Raw genomic sequence first — 27,096 nt, 5'->3', positions numbered from 1 at the left:
GATGTAGTAAAGGAAACCCAGAACAATCATCCAATTTACCTATGCTTGGCCGATTCCAACCCCCTCCATGCCAAAACCATATAATTCGACCCTAAGGGAACCTTGAAAATCAATCCATCTCTTTTTTCTCTCCAAGAAGAGAAGTTATGCAACATGCTAAAGGAACATCTAGATGCCTTCACTTGGAGTTACAAAGAAATGAAGGGAGTACACCGCTCAAGGTGTACTCACCACATATATATCAAAGAAGGTTGCAAGCCAGTCCGGCAGCCCCAAATGAGGATGAATCCAGCTCTTAAAGATAAAGTCAAAGAAGAACTGCAAAAATTGCTAGATGCAGGATTCATTTACCCTATCTCTGACAGTGATTGTGATCCGGATCTTGGGGGGAGGCCCCCAAAATCTAAAAGATTGAAATGGATTTTGGGGGAGAGGGCCCCAAGGTTTGAAAAATTGAAATGTCAGAAGAAAAATAGGAGAATACCCATTAAACAAACCACAAATATTTTTTTTTATTAAAACAAAAAATAATTGTAAAAGCTACATTGTGGTGGACAAACTGCCCTTTTACAAAATGTGACTTGTTACATATAGTATTTTTCAGTTACAATACCACGAATGTGACTTGTTATTTATAGTATTTTTGAGTTACAATACCACATGTCAATTCCATGGGTGAATGAATGCCAAGGGTGGATGTCACAATACCATGGGTGGTTGTCACTAACATTACCATGGGTGGATGCCACTTACAATACCATGGGTAAATTCCATTGTTGGATGAATACGGGTTGATGCCATTTTATATTTGGATAATTCCTCCCTCCTTAAGTAGCAATGGTCCCCATTGCGTGAAGTTCCCTCCTGCGAAACCTTTGTTGAATATGAAGAGCCACTGAAGAGAAGGGTTTTATGTCGTTAAACCATAACCATGATGAACGAAGATTCGAGGATAGAGATACCTTGTAATGCTTGTGACCCATTGCGATACTGACAGAGTGTGGCCTAGAAAATGGACTTCGATGAAGTGTGGGTTTTTGGATGACCCATAACCATAACAAACGAAGATCCAAGGATAGAGATACCCTGTAATGCTTGTGACCAACTGTGACACTAACAATGTGCGGCCTAGAAAATGGACTTCGATGACAAGGATTTTGTGTGGTTGACCCATAACCATGATGTTGGTTGTTGATGAAGAAGAAGGTGCCTACTAGCCTGTGGTGGGAGGTCACATCTCCAAAGAATCCAAGATGAACGCTGTTATGCTGAATCTGATGAATGTGAAGCAGGTGCTTACTAAAGCGAGGTGGGACGACACATTTCCAAAGGGAACCCGCTCTGAATTCTACTCCCAAATTAAAATGGAAATAACTCGGTCAAAATAACTCAGAATATTTATTATAACCTGTTTTTGGAAACAGAAGGACAAATTTTCATCTTCCCATGTGTTGGAAATCCTTATCTGGACACTCTAGAATCCCAAATTTGTGCTTCAACTTTTCAGTTGTCACAAAAGTTCTCAAAAAATAAATGATTTTAAATCAGCAATATCTCCCACATCCGTACTCCGATTCAACCCATTTTTGTTTTGAAATTGAGAGATTTTTTTAGAGGAGCTCAGATCTACGATAATGTTTCTTAAATTCTGCGCCAAAATCACAAAAAAAAGATAAGAGAGCCATCGTCCATGAATTGTTGTCAGAAACATTTCTACAACATAGCTGATTTTAAATCAACGATATTTCATCCGGACTCCGATTCGACCGATTTTTCTTTTGAATTTGGGTATTTTTTTGCATGGAATTCAGATATGTTATTTGTTTTTGTAAATTTTGCACCAAAAAATTCATATCTGATCTAAAAAATCACCACCCAAAAACATTCCTGTAAAAAATTGAAAAAAAAAAGAAAAATTCTTCTCGATTGGCCCAAGAAAATTCTCTTTGGAGGACGTAGAACATGCCTGAAGTTTGTTGAATATTGCTGCAAAATTTGAAATTGAAATATGCATCAAACCCTCATTCCCATGGAGTCATAACCTTCTTTAATACCATTGATCCGAATCTTGGGGGGAGGCCCCCAAGATCTAAAATATTGAAATGAATTTTGCGGGAGAGGGCCCCAAGGTCTGAAAAATTGAAATTTTAGAATAAAAAGAGGAGAATGCCCAATAAAAAAACCACAAAGAATTTTTTTTATTAAAATGTAAAATAATTGTAAAAGCTACATTGTGGTGGAAAAACTGTCGTTTTACAAAATGTGCCTTGTTACTTATAGTATTTTTCAGTTATAATACCACGGGTCAATTCCATGGGTGAATGAATACCAAGGGTGGATGTCACAATACCATGGGAAAATACCATGGGTGGTTGTCACTTACATTACCACGGGTGGATAAATACCATGGGTGGATGCCACGCATAATACTATGGGTAAATTCCATGGGTGGATGAATACCATGGGTTGATGCCATTTTGTATTTGAATCAGAGTGGGTCTCTCATTTGGTGTTAGTCCCAAAGAAAAATGGTAAGTGGAGGGTTTTTTTTTATTACAGGGAGTCGAAAAAAGCCACAAAGAAGGACCATTTTCCTCTACCATTCATTGACCAAGTGCTAGATGACCTGGCAAGGAAAAAGTTTTTCTCTTTCCTAGACGGATTCAGCGGGTGCAACCAAATCCAGATCAGCCCAAAAGACTAGGATAAAACCACCTTCACTTGTCCTTGGGGTACTTTTTCCTATAGGGTCCTTCCTTTTGGCCTATGCAATGCTCTTGCCACTTTCCAGAGAGCAGTCTTGAGTATTTTTTCTGAGTTAGTCCATGATGTGGTAGAAATTTATATGGATGATTTTACACCTTATGGCTGTGATTTTCAAGAGGCTCTATCCAACCTAGGCAAATTACTCCACAAATGCATTGAAATGAACCTGTTTCTTAGTCTCGAAAAATGTGAATTCTAGATGACTGCAGGGATTGTGCTAGGTCATTCAATATCTCAACAAGGACTACAATTGGACCCAAACCAAATATCTATCATCCAAAGGGCCCCACCTCCTCAAAATCAAAGAGATGTTAGAAGTTTCCTAGGGTTAGTTGGATACTACCGAAGGTTCATAAAGGACTTTAGCAAGTTGGCCTCTCCTTTATTTTGTTTTTTGGCCAAGGACTCTGATTTTATATGGTCAAAAAGCTATGAAGAGGCTTTAGACACCCTAAAGAACAAGTTAACCACTGCACTGATTGTCTAAGGCCCAAATTGGGCCCTTCCTTTTCATATTCATGCCGATGCCTCACACAAAGCCATAGGAGCAACCCTAGGTCAGATAGATGAAAAATTGCCTTATGCTATCTACTTTATCAGTAAGAATCTGTCAAAGGCTGAACAAAATCACACAGTGACCGAAAAGGAACTCCTGGTTGTTATGCATTCATTGAACAAGTTTAGGCATTATATTACAGGCTATCAAACATTTGTACACGCTGACCATGCTGCAATCAAATATTTAATGAACAAACCAGATGTGAATGCTCGGATTATAATATGGTTACTTTTATTATAGCAGTTTGATCTAACTATTGTTGATAAGCCTGGTAAGGAAAATGTTGTTGTAGACTTTTTGTCTAGATTAAATTTGCCTGCAAATGAAGAAGGAATGGTTGATGACCAGTTACCGAATGAGTACTTATTTTATATTTTAGTTCTCTCTCCATGGTTTGCTGATATAGTAAACTATTTGGTATCTTCACAGTTCCCACCGAACTTGTCCTCCAAAGAGAAAAGCAACATAGTGAGGAAGAGTGCCCCCTTCACTTGGATCAGGGGCAATCTCTTCAAACTTGGCTCAGATAAAATCTTGAGAAGGTGTGTCAGGGAGGAGAAAGTATTTAACATCCTTCTGACCTATCATGATCGGTCTTATGGAGGTCAATTTGTAGTAAAGAGGACAACATTCAAAGTGTTACAAGCAGACTATTATTTGCCCACTCTTCATCAGGATGCAAAAAGATATACTAGTTAGTGTGATCAGCGCCAAAGGATGGGAAGGCCTACTCGAAGAGATAAAATGCCTCTGCAGCCTCAAGTGACTTTCGATCCATTTGAAAAGTGGGGCATGGACTTCATTGGACCTATTGACCCTCCTTACATCATTGTGTGCACTAACTATTTGGCTAAGTGGGATGAAACCAAGGAAATTAAGGCAGCAACAGAAGAGAAGGTAGCTGAGTTCCTAAGGGAGAATGTATTTTACAAATTTGGGTACGCTAGAGAGCTGGTCACAGACCAAAGTAGCGAGTTTACCTCCAACATGATTGAAGACTTGCTCAGCCAACACAAGATCAAGCATAGAACCTCCACTCCCTATCATCCATAAGCTAATGGACAAGTGAAGGTGAATAATAGAGCGCTGGAGGGCATCTTGACCAAAATGGTAAGCAAAAACAGGAAGGATTGGGCAGATAGACTAGTTGATTCCACCTAGGCCTATAATACCACCTGGAAGAACACCACTTGGTTCACACCCTGTGAGTTGCTCTATGGGAAAAAGGCCCTGTTGTCCATTGAATTTGAGTATAACACATTAAGGATGGCAACCCAACTAGATCTAGATCTCAGTAGTGCATAGAAAGAAAGATTTCTCCAGTTGAATGGTCTAAATGAGTTCAAAATGTAGGCCCTTCTACAATATAGAGGTAATTCAACTTCAGAGGAAGATTTGGCATGATCAGAACATCAAGGAAAAGAAATTTCAAGAAAGTGATTGGGCTTTGTTATATGATTCTAGGTATAAAGACTTCAAGGGAAAGTTAAGGACAAGATGGCTAGGACCTTATGTTGTAGAAAGATGCCATGATAGTGGTTCAATACAGATCAAAACCATAGATGAAGAGGCCATTCATTTACTTGTTAATGGACACCGATTGAAAATTTACAAGAGACTGTTGTCAAAACAAGAGTTCATTGATGATATCAATAAAATAGTGATGGTATTGGAGCAAATTTCAGCTCCTACGTTATCAAATCATTGAGAGAAAAAAAGAAAAAGAATAAGGACTCAGGTGAAAACCTCCATGAGGTGCCTGAGTCCCACTATCGGGTGAAAAACCTCTTGGGGTGGCCCAATGGTGTCAATAAAAAAAAAGGATAAAAAATGAGAATAAAAAGATCCCTTGGTGAAAACCTCTCTTGAGGCGCACAGGGCAACTCAGAGGCAGCTTAGTTGTTTTCCAAAAAAGAAGAAAAAATAGAAAAGAGAAAAATCATGAAAATTTCTATTTTGCAGGTCAGCAAGAAGGACGATCAAAGAGCAAAGGAGGATCACCAAGAGACATATTTCACTCACATTTTATTTTTCCACTCATTTTCATTCATCACCTCTACCATTTCTTTCATTTTTTCCACTCATTTCTTTTAGTTTACAAGGGGACTATGTTTTCTACAGGATCTCTTGTAAACCTATAGGATCCCTTGAAAACCTACAGCATGATCCTAAAGCAATCACAGTGACCCAGAAATCCTACAGGAAGTGGCCCTAAAGGAAAAAATGACCTTCTATGTCAATAAAATAGCACCCCTACATCATCATTCCATGACCATACTTATGTCCACCTTCATCACCCTTGCATTCACCGTTAAAAAAATATCAGTTTCAAAAAATTTCGGAGTCTTCGGAAAAGAAGAAAATGGAGAGAAATAGGGAGCATCACCTGAGTATTCCTCATTCTCCACACTCCTAGTCTCCCACTCCATCCATGTCACCATCCTCAAACTCCCAGCAAAAGGTATGATTAAGAGTTCTGAGGGAGAAGAAGCTACAGGACATCCTGTAGTAGCCTGTCCCACAGAATACAAATCATAAGAAAAACAAGCTTCCAGCATGATGATCCAAGAGCAGAAGGGACTCGAAAGCAGCAACATCACCATCATCTTCAACACCAGGTACCTGCACCACAAAAAAAAATCATCAGAGAACAACAAAAAAAGGGAAGAAAAATAGCATGCAGCCAAGACACAGAGCAAGCACATCCAGTCTTCAACCACTACAGCAAGGTATTGAGCACCACAGGTAAGTATCCCACTCACTCTCTCATGTGCATAATGTAGTCAAAATATGTAAAGGTTACGAGTAAGTTGGTTTATAAGCGAAAGATGGTCAGTTGACTTGGCCACCTTCAATCAATCAACAAAGACAAAATAATTTTTCCTCTCACACGTGGTAGCAGTCAACTCAAACACATAAAGGAGAAGGACAAAAGCACTTAATGCTATGGAAGTATGAAGTGGGAGTTGATTACAAGGAAGTGGGGAATGATGAGGTGGTAGTGGGGACCAACAGTCCAAAAATGGAAATCGTACCTCAACTTCTAGGACACCACCTCACCCCAAATGACCATAAGAGGAAATAGTCGTCGTCCCCATGCATTCATGCATTCAATTCCTCAAGGCTTGCTCTCACAAGTCGCTCTCATACCCATGAAACCTACAACAAGGAAGACACCATCATTTTTTTGCACAGGAATTCCTACAAGATTGCACAGGAAATCCTATAGGATTGCACATAGGATTCCTACAAGATACACAAAGACATTCTACAGGATAGGTCAAGAGGAGTTTTAGAGGGGAAAACACAGGGGTTGGCCATAGAAAACACTATGAAGAGTTAGGCTCTGTAATTACATCCCTCTTTCCAAGTAAATTGAACAAAAAAATCCTCTATTTTGAGTGAATTTAGCAGCTGTGCAAGAGAATTTTCCGCATAGTCATCTCAGTTTTTTACTTCTGCATTTGAAAATTGTATCAACCATCTCATCTCCTCAACAACACCCTCAGGTACTAGAAATCTTCACAATGCATAATTGGATGGGGTTTTTCGAAAAATTAATGGGGTATGATGATGTGGTGGCCTGAGATTTTTCTCTCTCCCTCATTCCACTTACCAGATTCCATGCCCCTGTTGTGGTAAGAGTTCTCTCCATATAGCTCACCCATGAACTCATCAACAGAGTTACCACACTTCCCCTAGGAGTACCATGGAGGAAGGAAGACAAAGGAGATATCCAGGTTACCAAAAGGAAGTTCTTTGTAGAAGGTGAGGAACCCATTGAGGACAAAAATGGAGTAAGGAGAGCAAGTTTTCCATATCCATGGAATGAGGTGAGCTACCAACTTATCAAATACATATCATGTGAGGGTAGGTATATTGTGGTTTATGGCTATCATTTTAGGCTTCTTGAAGAATTGAGATTTGGAGCAGAAACACCCCCTCACTAGAGGCTTAGCATACCATACTTCCTGCTACAATCACTGATAGACACAAGCATCAAGGTGAAAGAGGGAAATTCCCAACAGTTATCTCACCATGGGCTAATTAGAATCCTTATAGAAGATGCCCTCCAAAACCTCAGACTTCGTATACAATGGTCAATTTTTAGAGACATGGAGGCAGAGGAAGACATCAAATCTCTCACATATGATCTTAGTCCTACTGTCAGTGAAGAGGATTAGGAAGAGACTAAAGAAAAGGAAGAAGAAGAAACAGAATGAGATGAAGATGAGATGGATGAAGAAGAAAATGAAACAGAAGAAAATGAGGAAGATGAAGAAGAAGAGGAGAAAGAGAAGGAGGATGAGGAGGAAACAGAGGAGGATGTTAAGGAGGAAATTGATAAAGAAGATAAGGATCTACAAGAGGAAGAAGAGAGGAAAGACATAGGTGAAGTAAGCAATCAGAAAGAGGGGGTGGAAGACAAGGGAGAGTCGCCTATGGTGTCCCCAGAATCCACTGAGAGAGAGCCAACAGCTGCTCTCACTACTCTTAGCACCCCCATCAATAAAAAAGGCAAAAGACAAAGGCAGACCCCCTTATATTTCAAGGCAAGGAAAAGCACAAGAATAAGGAAGGGAAACCCCAAACACCAACCAAAATTCCCATTGTGATTGAGGACTCACCTAAACAACATGAGAAAATGTCCTCTCCTAGGTCTCCTATCACTTATGTGAGAAGGCCTATGACTAAATCCACCTCCTCCAAGGGAAAAGCAATCCTACAGGATACACAACGGAATCTACAAGAAGCAAAAGCAGTCCTACAGGATACTCTACTGAACCTACAGGAGACACAAAAATTGGAAAAGGAGGTAGGTCAACAACAAGAAACTAAAGAAGAACCAGATTCAAAATAACCTAGCCCCCAACCTAACCTTGACTCCTACGACATGCTTATTGAAGGAGGCAGGTCCATTCCTCAAAAAATTGTTGTTCCACTATTCTTCGAGCTTGAGAAAGAGAGAGCTAGAACTCAAAGATGGATGCAGATCGCAAAATACAAGGGGGTGGAAGACATTGGGCACATGGAGGAGAAGCTCAAGGAGATGGGTAGAGAGCTAAGTAGCTTGAGAGATAGAGAGGCCATAATGAAAAATCAACTAGAAACAAAAAATGCATGGCTGAGATGACAACTGCAATAAAGAGAGAATCAATTGGCATGTATGGCTAGTCTCTCTTTGGAAGCAATCCAGTGTAGGATGCCAGCTAAGTCCTATGCCTTCTACCTCAAGGAACAATGGCTTTAGTTCCAGATCAAGACCCTAGCACAGAAAGGCACAATGCCATTTCACGACTTCAGGCAGTTCATTGATCTTTGTGATCAGAGCACACTACAAGATAGGGCCAAGAAGTCTCTATTTTATTTGCACAACACGGCCTTAACAGACATGAATGTATGGGACCCTAATGACAAGCTAGGATATTTACAGTGGATGGCTTTGGAATTGATGCGGGAGCATGTGACTCAGAGGGGAAAAATCTTCCAAATTATTCCAAAAATCAAAAAAAATTTACAGGCAAGGGAGTGGGGTCCTTTAGCCTGCAATTTCTATGTTTTCTTAGTTAAAAATAGAATAAATTCTAGCAATAAATCAAGCTATTTGTAACAGAGCTTTTCAAGCTTTAAATCATCCTATAAAGCATGCTTTTCTTTGTATCGGATAAGGACGAGAGGGCCTATCCTTAGTTATAAATAAAGTGGCAGCAAAGCTCTCATCAGACATAGGAGAGGGATGAGCGCCTTAGTTTTATTTTGAAATTTTTGTTCTCTCGGTGCCTCTTATTTAATGACTCTGTAAAGTGCTTGCATAGTTTATTTTTAAGGCACCTTAATATAGTTGAATCGATGACTGGATTTCCTCACGCTGCCAATACTCTATATTGATTATAGGAATCGATTTCCCTTTCGTTTATGTTCATACAGGCTTGGATTCCATTGCGCATATGCCTCTGTCTATACCAAGAGCTCTTGCGATTTCCATTTGATGGCTGTAGTGGATTAAAAGTCTATGACCATAAGCTCTTACCATCGTGATTATAAACCTATACCGGCGTAGGAGACTTTTGAAACCGTTAGTTGCGTGCTCTGTTCATAAAACCTGTGGCGAAGGGAGTATAGCGTGATAAAAGGGCGAGTTCCAAATTTGGAACCGAAACGATATAAATTGGAGTCAATATATATCGCGGAGTCCGTCATCGCGGAGACAACGAAGTTGTCATTTGTATCAACTGCCGAAAAGCGGAACTGGCGAAGTCTTAACCACTGATTATAGGTGTATCGGGTCCGCTCAAAAGATCTCTGTTTGAGCGATTGCGATTTGTATATACATCGGCCATAACCCCAACATAAAGGACGGAAAGGTATAGCGATATATATATTGAATCGAACCACTATAAAGAGCTGAGGTTTGCATAGCCGATAGTCCGTGGCATATGAGCCGTTGTTTATGGCAAAGAGCAGCCTATAACTATCGTCGATGTACAAGGAGGTAAGAACATTCCACGGGAATATATAGCATAGACATATGTTGCGTGGGCATATAGATAAGTGGATATATGTATTGTATATGTAAGTCCACCAAAAGAGATATCGCTTTTAAGCCTTCAGCCACGGTTAATTAGTAAAGTACGATATTGGGATTTTGAAATGAACCATCAATTTAATGACTGATGCGCTCAGTCCAGAAGAAAAGGAAATTAACCAAGGCATAGAAGAACTTGCTGACAGATTTGGGAAATTGACTCTAACGCCTGCACCCACGCCATCATTAGTGGTATCAGAGCCCACAACTGACATTGAATTGAATCTCAGGAGCAGAAGAAGGATGGCTTTCAGAGTTGGAAGAGGACGAGGACGTGGTGGAAGAGGACGATCTGCTGCAAATGTTGAACTAATGGAAACAGTAGAAGAGCTGCGAGCTAGAGTGGATGCATTAACTTCAGATAGAAATATAGATGATGGAGATGTCAGTGAGCCCGAAATTGAAGCTGCTGAAGAGGAGGAAGCTGTACAGGTTACTCCTGAGATGAGATTCTTTCAGTCAGTATTAAAATCCACAGCTAGGCCATGGAACCAATTAGTACCAGTATATCAAGGAGGATTGAATCCAGAAGAATTGATCGACTGGATTAACAGCATGGAGAAATTCTTCGATTACGAGGAAACAGAGGATGAGAAGAAAGTAAAGTTTGCTGTCACCAAGTTAAAAGGCCATGCAACACTCTGGTGGGATGGTGTGCATGCCGAAAGGAAGAGACTTGGTAAGCGGCCAATCAAGAACTGGAGCCGAATGGTAGCAAAGTTAAGAGGTAAGTTCCTGCCAAGTAATTATCAGCAAACATTGTTTAGACAAATGCAAAATCTTAAACAGAGAGCTTTAACAGTAAAAGAATATACAAAAGAGTTTTATAAAGTAAGTATAAGAGCTGGAGAAGCCCAAGACACAGATGAGAAGGTGGCTAGATATATGAATGGCCTCAGGATGGAAATTCAGGATGAGATAAGCCTGCTGTCTCCTAAAACAGTAGAGGAAGGCTATCAGATAGTGTTGAAAGTGGAGGAAAAGCTCATAAGGAAGCAGTCTGCCAAAGGGAGAGGGACTTTCAGAGGAAAAGGAAGTCAAGGTGGTAGAGGAAGGTCTACAGCACCTAGAGATGGAGCTAGCAGCAACTCAACCCAGCATGCAATCAGAGAAGGTGATGCAAGAGGCAGAGGGAGTTTTTCTAGAGGAAGAGGAGGCAGAGGAAGAGGCAGAGAAATAATATGTTACACGTGTAACAAGCTGGGACACAGAGCTTTTGAGTGCCCAGAGAATGCAGACATAAAGCAGAGGAATGCAATTGTTGCTCCAGCGGAAGAAGAAGCACCAGCGGTAGCGGTAGCAGAAGAACAAATTACACCAGAAAGAGGAGAATCTCTGGTAATTAATAAAGTTTTGCTTAAGCCAGTGAAAGAGGTGACAGCTGAACCGCCACAAAGGAAAACTTTATTCAGGACAGTGTGCAAAGTCCAAGGCAAATGTTGCCAGATGATCATTGATAGTGGCAGCACTGATAATTTGGTCTCTACAGAGGTAGTGGAGAAATTGAAGCTGAAGACAATGAAGCATCCAACACCTTATAAGGTGTCATGGTTACAAAAGGGACATCAACTGTTGGTAAGTGAACAGTGTGAAGTGGAATTTCAAGTGGGCAAGTACAAGGATAAAATTGTTTGTGATGTGATGCCTATGGACGTGTGTCACATATTGCTTGGAAGGCCTTGGCAATATGATAGAGGAACCATACATGACGGGAAGCGAAACACCTACAAGTTTGGAAAGGATGGTGTTAATCATACATTGTTGCCTTTGCAAGAAGAAGATGTACCGGGACAGAAGACTGATCCAAAAAATCTGTTACTTGGAGGGAAGGAGTACTTGAAGCAAATTGAAGAAAATGAGGTAAATTTCGCTGTAATTTGCAAGCCCAAGGTAATATTGAATTCTACTAAAATTTCTGAATTACCCATTGAAATTCAAGAAATGCTGGAGAATTATTATGATATTATTGTTGATGATTTGCCTAATGAATTACCGCCAATTCGAAAAATCAGTCATCATATAGACTTAATTCCTGGAGCAAGCCTACCCAACAAAGTAGCATATAGAATGACTCCTGCAGAAAATGAGGAAGTTAAGAAACAGGTGCAAGAATTGCTTGACAAGGGGTTGATTAAAGAAAGCCTGAGTCCTTGCGCAGTGCCAACAGTGCTGAGCCCGAAGAAAGATGGAGGCTGGAGAATGTGTACAGATTCAAGAGCCATCAATAAGATTACAATCAGGTACAGATTTCCATTACCCAGAATTGAAGATTTAATGGATTGCTTATCTCGCGCAAAATATTTTTCAAAGTTAGATCTTAAAAGTGGTTATCATCAGATAAGGATAAGAGAAGGGGATGAATGGAAAACCGCTTTTAAAACCAACGAAGGATTATATGAATGGAGAGTGATGCCTTTTGGGCTGTCCAATGCACCAAGTACATTCATGAGACTTATGAATGAAGTTCTTAAAGAATTCATTGGTAAATTTGTAATCGTATATCTGGATGATATATTAGTCTATAGCAGATCCAAGGAAGAACACTTGAGGCATTTAAATTATGTTCTACAGAAGCTGCAGCAAGAAAAATTATTGTTGAATCTGAAGAAGTGTTTATTTATGAAAGAGGAGCTGGTGTACTTGGGATTTGTTATCTCAGTTGAAGGATTGAAAATGGATCCAGAAAAGATCAAAGCAATTGTGGAGTGGCCTTCACCCAAGAGTATTTTTGAGGTAAGGAGTTTTCATGGTCTTGCTAGTTTTTACAGAAAATTCATTAAGAATTTCAGTAAGATTAATGCACCTATTATTGAGACCATAAAGAAAGATAAACAACCATTTAAGTGGACTGCTGAAGCAGAGAGAAATTTTCAGCTGTTGAAGAGGAAAATAACTTAAAAGCCTGTTTTGATTCTTCCTGATTTTAACAAAACTTTTCAAGTGTGATGCCAGCGCAAAAGCAATTGGAGGAGTTTTGAGCCAAGAAGATAGACCAATAGCTTACTTCAGTGAAAAGTTAAATGATGCAAAAAGGAAGTATTCTTCTTATGATAAAGAGTTTTATGCAGTTGTACAGGAACTAAAGAAGTGGAGGCATTATTTAATGTCGAAAGAATTTATTCTTTACTCAGATAATCATGCATTGCAGTTTATAATGCAGCAGCCAAAACTCAGCCAGAGACATGCTAAATGGGTAGAATATCTTCAAAGCTTTCATTTTGTGTTGAAGCATATAACTGGACAGTCAAACAAAGTTGCAGATGCCTTAAGTAGGAGGAGTGTATTGCTGCAAGAAAGTCAAATCCAAGTGTTGGGTTTTGATTTTCTTAAAGAATTATATAAAACTGATTCAGATTTTAAGGAGGCATTTGAGGCTTGTGAAAATCCTGTTTTGGCGGACAGGAGCAAGTGGCTGGATTATTTTATACAAGATGGACTGTTATTTAAGAAAAATCAGTTGTGCATACCCAACTGTTCAATGAGAGAGAATTTAATCAAAGAGAAGCATAGTGGAGGACTTGCAGGACATTTTGGTAGAGAAAAGACCTTTGAACAGCTCAACAGATTTTACTTCTGGCCAAAAATGAAAACTGAAGTAGAGAAGTATGTAAGAAATTGTAAATTCTGTCAGTATGCAAAAGGAAGGAGCCAGAACACAGGGTTGTATATTCCATTGCCAATTCCAGATAGGCCTTGGGATATGGTAAGTATGGATTTTGTGCTAGGATTGCCAAAGACTCAAAGAGGCTATGATTCAATTTTTGTGGTAGTGGACAGATTTTCAAAAATGGCACACTTTATTCCATGTTATAAAACTAATGATGCTTCTCACATTGCTAACTTGTTTTTTAAAGAAATTGTAAGACTACATGGATTGCCCAAAAGCATTGTTTCAGACAAGGATTCAAAGTTCGTTGGACATTTCTGGAGAACACTATGGAAGAGGCTGGGAACTAAATTAAATTTCAGTTCTGCCTATCATCCACAAACTGATGGACAGACTGAAGTTGTGAATAGAAGTTTAGGCAATCTTTTGAGGAGCTTTACTGCAGAGCATCCAAAGCAATGGGATCAAGTGTTACCACAAGTTGAATATGCATATAATGATTCACCGAACAGGAGCACAGGACAGAGCCCATTCCATATTGTTTATGGAATGCACCCAAGGGGAATATCTGAATTAAGGAACTTGGGAAAAGAAGAAATGAGAAGTGCAGAAGGTGAAGACTTTGCCTCAAGAATGCAGGCAATACATGAACAAGTGAAACAGCAGCTACAGGACAACAACATTCAATATAAAACTAGAGCAGACATGAGGAGAAGAGAAATGAACTTTGAAGTTGGAGACTTGGTTTTAGCACACCTCAGAAAGGAGAGATTTCCAAAGGGAGAGTATAATAAGTTAAAATCCAAGAAAATTGGACCATGCAGGGTACTGAGGAAATTCTCTGCAAATGCTTATGAGATTGAATTACCACCTGGTGTGGGAATATCACCAATTTTTAATGTTGCAGACCTGTACAAGTATGAGAATGAAGCTGCAGATGATAAAGCACAGGATGAAGAGACTCTAGAGATTGACTGAGTAAAACAACTACCCACAGCCAAGAATTTACAGCCAGAAAGAGTCCTAGACAAGAAAGTATATAAGAAGACAAGGGCACGAGAATATTTCCAGTATCTGGTGAAATGGAAGGGATAGCCGATCACTGAAGCTACTTGGGTTACAGAAGACATTCTACAGAAATTGGGCAAATCTGTAGATGAGCTCATGGACAGGAGCCCATGAAGAATTTTGTCCTCAGGAGTTTGATGCGGGAGCATGTGACTCAGAGGGGAAAAATCTTCCAAATTATTCCAAAAATCAAAAAAGAATTTACAGGCAAGGGAGTGGGGTCCTTTAGCCTGCAATTTCTATGTTTCCTTAGTTAAAAATAGAATAAATTCTAGCAATAAATCATGTTATTTGTAACAGAGCTTTTCAAGCTTTAAATCATCCTGTAAAGCATGCTTTTCTTTGTATTGGATAAGGATGAGAGGGCCTATCCTTAGTTATAAATAAAGTGGCAGCAAAGCTCTCATCAGACAGAGGAGAGGGACGAGTGCCTTAGTTTTATTTTGAAATTTTTGTTCTCTCGGTGCCTCTTATTTAATGACTCTGTAAAGTGCTTGCATAGTTTATTTTTAAGGCGCCTTAATATGGTTGAATCGATGACTGGATTTCCTCACGCTGCCAATACTCTATATTGATTATAGGAATCGATTTCCCTTTCGTTTATGTTCATACAGGCTTGGATTCCAATTGCGCATATGCCTCTGTCTATACCAAGAGCTCTTGCGATTTCCATTTGATGGCTGTAGTGGATTAAAGGTCTATGACCATAAGCTCTTACCATCGTGATTATAAACCTATACCGGCGTAGGAGACTTTTGAAACCGTTAGTTGCATGCTCTGTTCATAAGACCTGTGGCGAAGGGAGTATAGCGTGATAAAAGGGTGAGTTCCAAATTTGGAACCGAAACGATATAAATTGGAGTCAATATATATCGCGGAGTCCGTCATCGCGGAGACAGCGAAGTTGTCATTTGTATCAACTGCCGAAAAGCGGAACTGGCGAAGTCTTAACCACTGATTATAGGTGTATCGGGTCCGCTCAAAAGACCTCTGTTTGAGCGATTGCGATTTGTATATACATCGGCCATAACCCCAACATAAAGGACGGAAAGGTATAGCGATATATATATTGAATCGAACCACTATAAAGAGCTGAGGTTTACATAGCCGACAGTCCATGGCATATGAGCCGTTGTTTATGGCAAAGAGCAGCCTATAACTATCGCCGATGTACGAGGAGGTAAGAACATTCCACGGGTATATATAACATAGACATATGTTGCGTGGGCATATAGATAAGTGGATATATGTATTGTATATGTAAGTCCACCAAAAGAGATATCGCTTTTAAGCCTTCAGCCACGGTTAATTAGTAAAGCACGATATTGGAATTTTGAAATGAACCATCAATTTAATGACTGATGCGCTCAGTCCAGAAGAAAAGGAAATTAACCAAGGCATAGAAGAACTTGCTGACAGATTTGAGAAATTGACTCTAACGCCTGCACCCACGCCATCAGGAATCATGGATGAACCATGAGGAATCAAGGGCTGCAAATATGAGGAAGATATTGGCAAGAGAGAAAACTGAATCTCTTATGATTAGATTTGAACAGTCAGATCCCATGGCCCTTATCAGTACCCATAATTTGATTGAAAATGATCCTCATCTTGCACCTAGGTATCTTGCTAGCCAAGAGTAAGCAATTTCACATTTTGAGGACATGTTCAGGCTGTTTGGGGATGATAGCATGCATGCTTTCCTGAGGAGATGGAACATATTGCCATACAACTTAAAGATAAGAGAGTACCACTCTCCTCAAAGATTGAGAGAAGCACTAAATAGGACACCCATGTACAAGAAATCTATGCAAAGGCTGAAAGTCAATTGGATTGGCCTGAAACTTAGTCCACCACTACTCTTAGGAATGTTAGAAGGAAGGAAGGAAGAAGAAGAAAAGAGGCAGTGGGAGGAGGTAGAAAGGAAATAAGGCTTCTATGAACAAGAAGAAGAAACCACAATAGAGGCATGGGATGTCAGGGAGGCCATTAGAGCTATGAAGGATATGGATATTGATTGAGTTTCTCAGAGGATGAGAAACACTTTCAGTAGGGGGGTGATGATGAACCTCATCATTGGGTAATTATATGGGCTTTAATTCACCTCCTAGCTTAGCCAAACCAACTTTTCTCACAACTTATTACATGTTTTTTATTATATTTTGTTTATGAGATGAGTTAGAGTTGGATATTATTTGTAGTGAACTAATATGCATTGAATGCAGGAATGAAGGAGAAAATCAAGGAATTTTGGCAAATTCTAAGGTTAAAACTAGAATGGGACAAGGGAGAGGGATTGTAGGAGGTAAATCCTCCTCATTTACTTCTCCCCCATTCTAATATTCATCCATCCATCAAACCAGCTCGGAGTGCAAGTAGCCAAGCCATGAGGATTAGAGGGCAGCCGACCAAGTGAGAGACAAAGAGCTAGTTTATCTCGAGTTTGGGAGCCAAGCCTCCCTAATTTAAGGAAGCCGTGGGGACTTTAGTTGTATAAGTAGAGAGGCTTGGAGCCTCATTAGGATTCAAATTTTTGTTGTAAAACTCTAAGTTATTTTCGAGTTCCAGACTTGTGAAAGTTTTATTCATGTAATTTTATGTTTTGGTAATAAGAATGAATTTTGTTTTGAGCCAGCACTGAGTTAACTCAGAGGGATAAATCTCTTGGGTTAGGGCCCAACCCTAGCAGCCAAGGCTCCTCTTTATTGTATATTTATGTTTATATTAGTCTCATAGCTTCATTGTTAATTTTCCTTTAGATGTGTTTTCATTGCAAGTATTGTAGATTGGATTGGTTGTTTATTAGTTTGCTTCCATTTGTGCCTTACTTCAGTAGCAGGTTAACAAGGATAAAAGGAGTACAACAAGGTTGTTGGTGGGTGCATTGGCCTCATTTCCTCCCTTTTGGATCATGATTTCAGGAAGGGACCCTTATGCAGCCCCAAAAACACAAATTTCTATTTCTTGCATAAGCTTTAGAGTTTATTGTATTTAAGTTAGCATTTGATCAGTTTTGCAAAGTAGGATTTCATTGCCATCTCTTCTATCTTCACTCTTGTATTAAATCTCATCCATGCTTTCACTCATTTCACCAACTTTCCTCATGCATCATGTAGGAAATTAGTTCATTAATTCTTCTTTTCTAGCTTATGAGAATGCTTCTTGTTTACATAACTTTGTGGGAATTATACATGTTTTATGCAGAGTAGGTGCTTCAAGAGGAGACAAAGAATTCATAGCCAGAAACCACCTTCCACTCCACCCACCATAGTCATTCATCGTTTTCACCATTGCCTTCACTAGTTTTCATCATTTTTCATAGAAATTCTTCCAACCACATTGAGCGAATCCAACCACCCTCAATATTTGTTGTTGACTTCTGAGTGATCCTAGACCTTCTCTCACTTCATTCCACCAATTTACCACCTTCCCTAAGCCTTACATAACCTCCAACACCTCCGATTTTTCTCTCGGCTGTATCATGTAGGTTTATAGGGAATCCTCTAGGTTTCTAGTACATCATGTAGGTTTTCATGAAATGGTCTGTTTTGAGGCCGAATTGAGGGAAAACCTCTAGGAAGTAACCAAAATTCTCCCAAGGGTCTCCCACACCATCCAACCGTCTCCAAACCCTTCCGTCTATCCTCCAACATCCTTAATTCACCTGCCACATCACCAAGAGAAATTAGTTTGCATACTTGATTTTTCATGAAAAGACGAAAAGACAAAACAGATTTATTTCAATCCTTGTACTTGCACATTAGTGATGTTTGACTCTTCTTACTTCCATGCTTAGATAGTAGCATTTGGTTCATTTTAATTTAACATTATTGCAAAGCCTAGTTTCTTGGCCGTTAATTAGGAAATGGTGTGATTTAGCATTGAATTTTGGTCTTTTCCATTATTGCAGTAGGGTAGCTCTCCCTTAGAGAAGACTTCCCTTTATTCCATCAAGAAACCAAGATTCTTATGACTCCATAGACTTCTAGCTTGAAAACCCTGGTGGTCTCTCACCATCTAAACCGTGACAAAGGCAGAACCATCACTTTTACTTGTGTATACAACACTGTCACCTCCAAGTTTGTACGAACCCCAAGTTGACAAAGTAAAGCTGGTAGCCCAGGAGTTGCAAAATTCTTGCTGTAATACTGGTGCTCATCAGTTATTTATATGGTCTTGTATGTGGATGATATGTTCCTGGTTGGAAATGGCAAAGAAATTATCCAGGATTTGAAGACCGAATTGTCCTCCAAATTCGACATGAAATATCTTAGTGCTGCAAACTATATTTTGGGAATGGAAATTAAATGAGATCGGGAAAAGAGGAAGATCTGGTTAAACCAGAAGAAGTATGTCGAGACAATACTGCAGAGGTTTAATATGTAGGACAACAAACTGATGAAGGTTCATATTCTTGTAGGTGTAAATTTATTTGTTGAACAGTGTCCCAGGACACAAGAAGAGGAAGCAGACATATCCCGTGTTCCATATGCAAGTGCAGTGGGTAGGCTAGTGTATGCAATGTTTTGTACTAGACCAAACATTGCACATGCAGTGGGAGTATTGAGTAGGTTTATGTCAACACCAGGGAAGGATCATTGGACAACAATGAAGCGAGTTTTCAGGTATTTGTGTGGAAGTAGTGATTATGGTTTGTGCTATCATGGAAGACCATGATTGGACCGAGTTTTGGACATTCGTGGCTTTTTTATGCAGATTGGGCTATAGATTTGGATCAAAGAAGATCTAGAAGTGGGTATGTGTTTAACCTATTTGGAGGTGTAGTCAGTTGGATGAGTAAGAGACAGTCTGTAGTGGTACTTTCAACTACAGAGATAGAATACATTGCAACCACTCATGCAAGAAAGGAAGTAGTTTGGTTGTAGAGATTGTGTTCAAGTATGGGGTTAGTACAACGAGCTATAAGGATAGAATGTGACATCCAAAGTGTAATTTTCTTGGCAAAGAACCCTGCTTATCATTCAAAGACAAAGGACATTGATGTTTAGTATCACTTTGTGAGGGATATGGTTGAGGACAAAAGGGTGTTGTTGGTAAAGGTGGACACTTTAAGGAATATTGTAGATACATTGAAAAAATCTGTGAGCACTGAGACGTTCTCTTGGTGTAGAGAAACAATGCGCGTTGGAGGGTTGGATCAATGGCGAAGCTCTCTTGTGGCCCCCTATGGAAAGAAAACAACAAGTGGGAGAATGTTGGGTGTGTGTTATATTCTTTCCATGACTAATGCATCTAGTGCTCCAGGATTTTTTTTTTGTTTAGACCCTATATTAGGTGGGAGGACCTACCTATGGTTTTTTTCATGAATGTTTCACATGGTTTTGGGCATGATGGTTTTTCTATCCATGGTATTTTGTAGATCCGGTCAAAGGGAACTACGGTTATGTTCCAATCTAAGGTTAATGGATTGGGGATTTTGGATGCTTCAGCATGTATATATATGTATTGTAACATTGAAAGGAATATAATGAAAAATCAATCTAGTAGTCCTGGTTTTAGGATCCAGGGGAAAATATTTGTGTATATCTATTTTTTGTTTTATTCTCTCACCATTGTTTATTTTCTTTTTTTTAAGAATTCATATGCACATAATTTTTGTAAGGGGTTAAAACATACAAACATGTTGGATTATTCACTTGTCATATCTTTTCAAGTCATATTCTATCTATAGGAACACATCATGGTACTGTTTGAACAAGCGAACAAAGGATTGCCGCTCTCCTGGTGTGTAACATGTACCGAGATTTACAAACTTTAGATCTTTGTCTCTTCCTAAGTTAACTTGTTTGTGCACGAGTGTGGAACTTTGGGTTTTAGTGTTCTTAAGTCCCTGGAAGTGGTTTTGAAAGTCATATAGCTTCGCGAGTGATACCCCACCCTTGGGGATGAGGTTTCCTTTAGTATCGTCAATTGTGCCTTGTAGAGACTTCTTGTGCACATCTTCTTCAATCACTATGTCTTTGAAGATGTTAGCATTGGCCATAAAATGTAGTATCTGTTGATCATCATAAAAAACGTGTAAGTTAGTAATGTTATCTGGGTCAAATGGCTTATATAAAATTTCAATAGTAAATCTATCCCTAAGCAATGCCATTCTAGCAATTATGTTAGCCAAGGCATCTGTAGCCGCTTTAGCCAAGGCATTTGCAAGTTTGAGATGAGTCACCATACCTCTCATTCATAACTTCTAAGATGGGGTGAAAAAAAATATATAGTGTTACATACCTGTCGTACCACTTTCATCACAACAACATTGAGGCTGAAGGCTTTGTGTAAGCCCAAAACAAGTGCTTCGTATTTAACAGTGTTGCTCATGCACTCAAACTCCAAGTGGCTTGAGACTAAGTGTTTCCTTTGCATCAAGTATATCAAGACACACCTGGCTCTAGAGCCATCATGCGTCTTGGATCTGTTAAAAAAACAAGGTCCACATCTCATCTGTACAAGGACCGCTTGTTGCGCTAGTACTATTACTACTGCTACTATTGTTACAATGTACTGTACATGACTCATTTCTGCTAGTTGGGCAAGGAAGGAGACCCAAGTGTGTGTTTGGTGGGGTGGGGGATTGATGTGCAAGATAACACCCTAGTTGTGTTTCTAGAAGGAAATTATTGAACATGAGTTATGTGAAATCCAACAATTCATTTTCACCATTCAAGGGAGTCACGTTGTGTTTCACGTATCTCTCCGACAACACCTGGATCTAGTTGTTTCTACCCTTTTGAAAAAGCCATAAGTGTGACCAGTCCATGGAAAAGTATCCTTGCAACTTGTTGGACCAGTCTCTGCTTAGCAATAGGCCATATGCTTCCAGAATGTCCACAATCACAATGTTGATGCACTGATGAACTCATCCATCGCATGATAGCTAGATGATCACATCCTGGAGTTCACCAATGGTTGGTAGACATGTTCGGTCAAGTTAGATTATCTTCACAGTTGCACTACTCCATTACGCATTGATCTACTTAGTAATGCAGAGTGGCATGCAATTGACTGACGCGCTAGAGTCAACAAAGCAGTTGTGAACATTAAAATTGAATATTTTAGATGAGAGAAAAAATGGCGGGAAGAGCGAGTACGCTTCCTCCATCTGGAGTGTGTTAAGTATGGATGTGAGTGAGTCAGAAGACTTGCTTGTTCCCTTGCTGGAAGAGGCAACACTATATATGGAGGTTTGCCCTAGTGCACATAGAAGAATGTCTCGCTGACCCGTGATCTTAGTTAGATCATACAGAGATATGTTCACACGGGTCTTCTTCATGTATTCAACAATATTACAATCCAAAGAGGGGAGAATCACCGAGAAGTCTGGGGGTAGAATTGTGTTCATACTGTCTAGCAGATTGTTTTGATCTTTGCTGCTCACGGATGTACCTTTCGCTGTAGCTGTCTTCCTGAAATTGCTTTGTGTTTTTTGTGTTGAGGAGACCGGAGGATCAATTGCTTTGAGCATATTTTGTATGAATATTTCTTTCGGCAACTCAAGCACAATGTGGGCCCCTTGACTTCTCAAGTTGTATCGACTGTTTTGCTTCAAAGGCTCCTTCTCGATGGTTGTCTTCTGGGCAATGCGTCCACACTAATACATGTTAATCACCTGCCCAACACTTGGAGCTTCATCAGATGCAACATACTCTTCTTCACCTTTGCGCTCAAGATGAATCTGTTCACTGGATTTAAATTGATCAGTCAACCTTGTAGCTATGGTGCTCATCACTCTGTTCCATTTTGGACAAGTTTTTTTTTTATTTTTATTTTTTTATTTTTATTTTTTTATTTTTATTTATTTATTTATTTATTTATTTTTATTTATTTATTTATTTATTTATTTTTATTTTTTATTTTTTTTTCTGAATGCTAGTATTTTTGGACCGTGCAGAAGTGATCCATCACAATTTGGTCCAAGTGGAACACAATGTAAGAGCTCTGCGCAGATTTAGCCAAGTGGCTATTGTTTCTGCCTGATGTCCCATTCCTCTTCTGCGCAAATTTAGGAGGCCTGCTGCTCACAACTGTCTCGATCATCCATTGCTTGAGGTCGGACACTTTGGTTGTCAAGGACTTGACGAGACATGTAAGGTTCTCAATTTCACTTGCTTCCTTTTCCTTTTCCTTAATCATAGCAGTTTGAGACCTCCTGCCCATGTCTTTGGAGTCTTTCATTAATTCATCATCTACAATGACTTCAATAGTGCGCAGGTATTTCTCCACAGGAATTTCCTCTTGATAATTTTCAAGAAGTATTGGTTTCACAGATCGCTTGACGAACTAAGCAATATTGGTTGGAAGTGTGGAAATGTGGTAGTCAATAGTGATGGAGTCATGAATTTTAGTGTCTAAAATGAACTTTTTTAGGATACGATTAAACCTCTGGTTGAAATATTTAAATTTTTCTTTCTACTCCATCTTAAGACTACCCAACTCCTTGAGAAACATGGTGGGGGTTTTGTCATCAGTAAAATTCTCAAGGAAAATTCGTTTGAACATCCCCAAGTTCTGAATGGAGTTCATAGGAAGGCTCTGATACCATACAACTCCTCTGTGATCCAAGGTACATGGAAACAATCTGCATGCAACATCGTCATAACGTACCTCAAGTGTCTGCAGATGTAGGTATAACGTGTCTAAGTGGTTTGTTGGCTTGATGGGGCCTGACATAGGTTCGAAGTTCATTAGCCAAACAAATCCCTACACTACTGGCCCTTATGGCATCAACCTACGGAGCGTGGACTGAAGTATCACCCAAAGCAGTATGGGGGAACGTTGGAACCAAGTTTCCTCACCCTTGCGATGTCTGAGGTGTCATTTTAGTCCAACTATTCCTACCTTTACGTAGGTCACTTTGTGCACTGTGCTGACCTGTGGGACCTTTGCGATCTGTTATCATTGCCTTCATGCAACCCTAACCAGGGGCTGAGGTGCTTTCACGCTGCTATGGCAGCGATCTGCGTTGTTCCCCAAACTATACCATATATCTTACTTATCTTCTTACAGATGTTAGTTAACTTCGCTTAAACAGCTACTTTATCTCACATTTACTTAGTCAACACATCATATATGTTCGCACACCATATAAATAGTAGAAATGCAATTGATATCCCATACATTTAATGCAGAAAATAGGAAATAAATACACATGAATGAAATAAAAATTCTCTTTATTACTACTCCAATGGTTACAGACTCGACTCACCCTGCACACTTAGCTGTGGACTACTAGGCTTTTGCGCAATCAACTGCAAAGCCTTCTCCTACTCTACGACCCAAAGACTCGACTTTACACTTTAGATGTTTCACTATGCTTCTAGTCCATGATCATCAATTGATTCTTTTACAACTTAGAGCCTTGCTCTATTTATACAATCCCATGGTCCTTGGACCATGGGTAGGTCTCTATAGTCGACATTACATTACAAAATTGACAACGAACAACTCTATGACTCATTTACAAGCTATGCGCTCTGCTCCCACAAAATGTTGAGTCTTTACATCAAATTTACAACTTTTAACCAAAATCTGGGCTTTAAGCCCCAAAACTTCCCTTTGGGGGATCCCGCGCCCAACAGGCCCCCAACACAAACATCGTGACTCGCCCTCCAGTCACTCTTTCGGTGCAGAGATATTTGCGTGAAGACCTCCCAACTCTGCCTGGACTGCTACAAGATTGGCAATGCATTGAGCGACTACTTGCTGCACTTCCTGGACGCGCTGTTCAGAAATCTTTGTGGCTGAGCTGCTTTCCTGAACCTATTCCTGTGTTCCTTGCATCTGTGCGAGCTTTGCTTCAATAGAGGCTTTAATGACAAAAGCATCATCAATCCATGGCTATATGTGTGCCTTCAAAACAGATTCCTTGTGTCGAGTAGCATCCACCTACTCCTTGAGCACTTTCACCTGCTGCATCTGCACGAGCCTTTGTGTAAGGGAAACCGTCTGTGCAATCCCTTTTATCTCATCATATTTATGCTACATCTCGCACTCCTCTATTTCTAAGCGTTGTATGTTTGAGTCCTCCTGCAGAGTGGTGATAACCTCGAACAACTCTTCAAATAGTGTGGTGCAGTATTTTACTGTGCTGTTGACCTCTGTTATGGTTTCTGTGATCATGTTGGCACACTGTTCCATAACCTCTGGAGGGGTTGAAGGCTGCACCTTCAACTGCAGTTTGGTGGTCTGAAGGTTCAATTCCAGCTGAACCTTGGCCATCTCTTCCTTCGCCTTGCATACCCCTGCTGCTAGTTTCTGGATGTGCACTTCTGCTGGTTCCTCTGCTTGGATGGCCAGCTCTGGGACCATCTGGCAGGCTTCATCGACCACCTGCACAATTTGTCAGTTCTGCACCACTACTTCGTCATGCTGCAGGCTCAACTGCTCAATGTTGATGCACTGCTTGCTCATGACCTGGAGCGTGCGACCCTTCCTAGCTCACAATTCTGTAGTAACTTCGTCCTACAAAACATAGAGTGTCTCCCGAGGGAGCGCAACCATATTTATCCTAACTCCCTTCAGTGCACTGAACAGAGGCCTCTCGGTCTCATTTTTTGTAACTAGTGCTCCCTCTGGCAGCACTATAGTGTTGGTCATGCGGGCGCGTAGCATTTCCTTGGCCGCGGTCGTGCCTAGCGCGAGGCTGGTTGACACAGTATCAGCCTGTTGAGTGCGCACCTACAACTCCTGTATTTGCACTCAGAGAGCCCCCAACATCATCTGGTCTTCCTCCGCAAACTGCTGGAGGGCCTATGTGGTGACATCGCGCACCATCTCCCCAATGTCATGTAGTCCCCCTCAGTGAGGGTGATTGGGTCGAAAGAAGTCTTTGAGGCGTTCGACTTCTTCCACGGCCCCACCTGCTCTCTTGGGCTTTGTTGCTTCAGCTGTGTGGACGCTATCTGTGGGTCTGCGCCACCTTCCTCTATATCTGTTTCCTGTTCGAGCGAAGGCGACTTCTGGTGTTCGCGCTCCTTCTCTGTTGCCTTCTGCTGCTCTTCTGTTGCCTTTGTAGTGCCCCATGGCGCTTGGGCCTTCGCTGCTGCTTCTTTGTTCCAGTGCTTCTCTGCCAACTATGCCATCCGCAATTTTGCCTCCTCCTTCTTCCTCTGTGTAGCGAACTTCTTTGCTTCCACCACAGAGTTGGCTGGAGTGTGCCACTCTGGTGGCCACAACTCAAGCACGGCGAATATGACATCATGCATTGCTAGGTAAGGTAGCTCGTGCCACGTCTTTGTGGGGTCGTTCTGCACCCTAATATAAACATGGTGGAAGTCTACCTTAAACTCTACAAAGTTCTGCAGACTATTGTAGACAATGGGCGATAACCACGGCTTGCAATTAATCCCAAATCTAATGTTCATCTCCATGAACACCTAGAATATCTTACTGTCTTTCATCCTCTGCACATCTCTGGTTTCCCACAACGAAGTGTACTTCGTTTCCTTTGGAAGACCCTGCACAATTGTTGGGAACTAGCTGTCCTCAGGTAATTCCCAAGCCATCAGCACTATGGATAGTAGAAGCCATGCATAGTCGAAAGTCTCCCCCTGTTCTTGTGCCTCGCGGCAGTTCTCCAGGAACTCTCCGCATAAGTAATCCACCCAGTTAAACTAGACCCCTTTTGCACATTGCGCGGCCAGTGTAACCATCGGCGCAAGCACCTCATCCACACGACACTTTCTCATAACTTTCCTGGCCAATATGTGCATCGCGACTTTGACCAAAATGTTGTTGATGCTCGAAATCGCATACCATCTCTTCTTCTTCTCCAACTTGAACTTTTTCTTCATGGCCTCCGCGATGGCCAAATCATCACTTTTACCCTCAGAGATGTTTGTTGGGTGCTCCCCTTTGCAAGGGAGCTGGGTAATTCTATGAATCAAATGATCCGTGATGGGGATGGGCTCCTCCAACCACAAGTACCCATCATGCACTAGGTAGAGCAACTCCCTGATGACAAAAATAGTTACTGGGGCGCAATGGTAATGTGGCACCCAAAGCAGGTTTAACAATCTTGCTTTCTCTACACCTCACAACCACTAGCGTAACTCCAACTTTATAACTCCTGGCGGTGTGTTTTTCTTCTGGTGCATGAGCTGCGCAGTTTCCAAATGTGGGAATTTCTCGTGGTCCACGAGATCCCAGTCTTCAAATTTTAATACTGGCACTCACCCACCCCAAGTGTGCTTCATAAAAAATGATGTCGTCAAGGAGCAGCAGAGTCTACAGAGAGCTCTTGCTCTCAACTAGGTCCTTGGGCACCCTTGCTTTCCCTTTCTGTAGAGGAACATACGCAGGCAGCCTGGTCAGAGGGTCGACACCCTGGGTTTCCACCTCCATCTATACATCTTACTCCTCCTCTACTAGGATTTCTTCGAATTCTTCCTCCTCATCAGTTTCCAAGTTGATCGCTTCCCCTTTTCTTCCATGGTGAGCCTGGTCCTTAACAGGTTCCTAGGGGACATGCACACCGGTACCATAGCTTGCTTGTCT

This window comes from Pinus tabuliformis, chromosome 2_1 (assembly GCF_031772625.1).
Source record: "Pinus tabuliformis cultivar Carrire ecotype Pingquan chromosome 2_1, CPIR1, whole genome shotgun sequence".
NCBI lineage: Eukaryota > Viridiplantae > Streptophyta > Pinopsida > Pinales > Pinaceae > Pinus > Pinus tabuliformis.
This window is presented reverse-complemented; position numbering follows the sequence as displayed.